At 34.6% G+C, this 1,475-nt stretch overlaps 1 long non-coding RNA gene across 1 annotated transcript; it reads left to right on the top strand.

The window, feature by feature from the left end:
• On the top strand, positions 679-1,032 carry LOC110270652. Its single transcript, XR_002360291.1, has 2 exons — positions 679-740; positions 911-1,032. It is a non-coding gene; the product is annotated as an uncharacterized LOC110270652 (long non-coding RNA).

Below are 1,475 nucleotides of genomic sequence, written 5' to 3'. Positions count from 1 at the left end.
TTTATTGTAATCCATCTCTGTTTTGAATTCCATTGAATTCATTTCTGTTTTTGATTCCATTGAATTTGAATTCTCCATTTTGCTGCAACCATGGTCACTGTTGTTGGAGTTTAATTGATTTGGTTTCTGTTTCGATTTGAATTTTGATTTGGTATAATGCTGCCTGTTTTGGTCACTGCTTCTCTGAGTTTAAATGATGGGTTCTCTCAGTGATAATATTCTAGGTGATTGAGTGATGCAACTTTTATGTAAATTAAGATTTATGACACTCCCTGTAAACATAGAGATGGATTATCACACTTCACCACCCTAAAGATACTGTAAACATGGAGATGGATTATAACTGGTGACTATATCCTTATGAGGAGTAGCATTCTAGAGTTATGCATGAGTTATAGAGTTCATGAGTACATGCAATCCATCTTTTTGATTTTGTAGCACTATGCTTTTGCTATATTTCAATGTCAGACTTAATTTGATACCCTGAACAAGCTGCTCACATTGTATTTTTATTGTTGCTATACTGTGCATTATTTCTACTATTATTTTTGCTTTGTATATGACTAATATATGACCTGTTTTCACATTAAGATTGGTGTATTAGTACTTCTATTGATTAGGCACATCTTATTAAAATATGGGAATCTTTTTCTGCTTTTTGCAATAGGTGTGGAACATGGAAATGAGATAAACTCTGCAGTAGTTACAGACAAGTGCGGTACTGCTCTGAGAAACACCAGGTAGCCGAATTGTTTAGATGTTTTATTTAGTCTTCTTTCCACAAATTTTATCCTAATAGTTATCTTTTGTTTTCCTCATCCCCTCTCTCTATTAGTAAACATATTAGCATTAGGCTTAGTATTATATTTAATTTGCTAACTTTTTTGTTCACTGGAAAAACATTATGAAGGTGAGGGAGAACTTAGTATTATATTTAATTCTGCTTCACTGCTTCTACCTCGCTGCTTCTGCTTCACTGCCTTGGCTGATTGTGGGTTGTCATCTGTGGTAAGTGGTCTTTTTCTGATTTTCTTTTGTTTAGTTAGGGCGTGTTTGGCTGTTGGCCATTTTTGTTGGAGTTAAGAAGAAGAAAGGAAAGCGGTGTGTGAGTTTCTGCTTTTGTGTTTGTTTCAGTCCTTTGAATAGTGATTAGAGTTTGGATTATGAGATGAGACGTGATTAACTGATTATGGTGTTGCGATTAGGGAGCAGAATAAAGTATGGGAATGTGGGATTTGCTAATCTTTTGCTGTTGCTTTTGTTCACTAAATTATTATTTGGAAATGCTGTTGCTTTTGTTCACTAAATTATTATTTGGAAATGCTGTTGCTTTTGTTCACTAAATTATTATTTGGAAATGCTGTTGCTTTTGTTCACTAAATTATTATTTGGGGGCGGCAGGGCGGGGGTTGAAAAAGAGTGTTCGGTGAGCATGATGATGAAAATGGTTGTATGTGAGGACATGGCTTTTTGTT

The sequence above is a fragment of the Arachis ipaensis genome, chromosome B04 (assembly GCF_000816755.2).
Source record: "Arachis ipaensis cultivar K30076 chromosome B04, Araip1.1, whole genome shotgun sequence".
Lineage (NCBI taxonomy): Eukaryota > Viridiplantae > Streptophyta > Magnoliopsida > Fabales > Fabaceae > Arachis > Arachis ipaensis.
The sequence above is the reverse complement of the archived record's forward strand: the minus strand, read 5'-3'. Positions and strand labels throughout refer to the sequence as shown.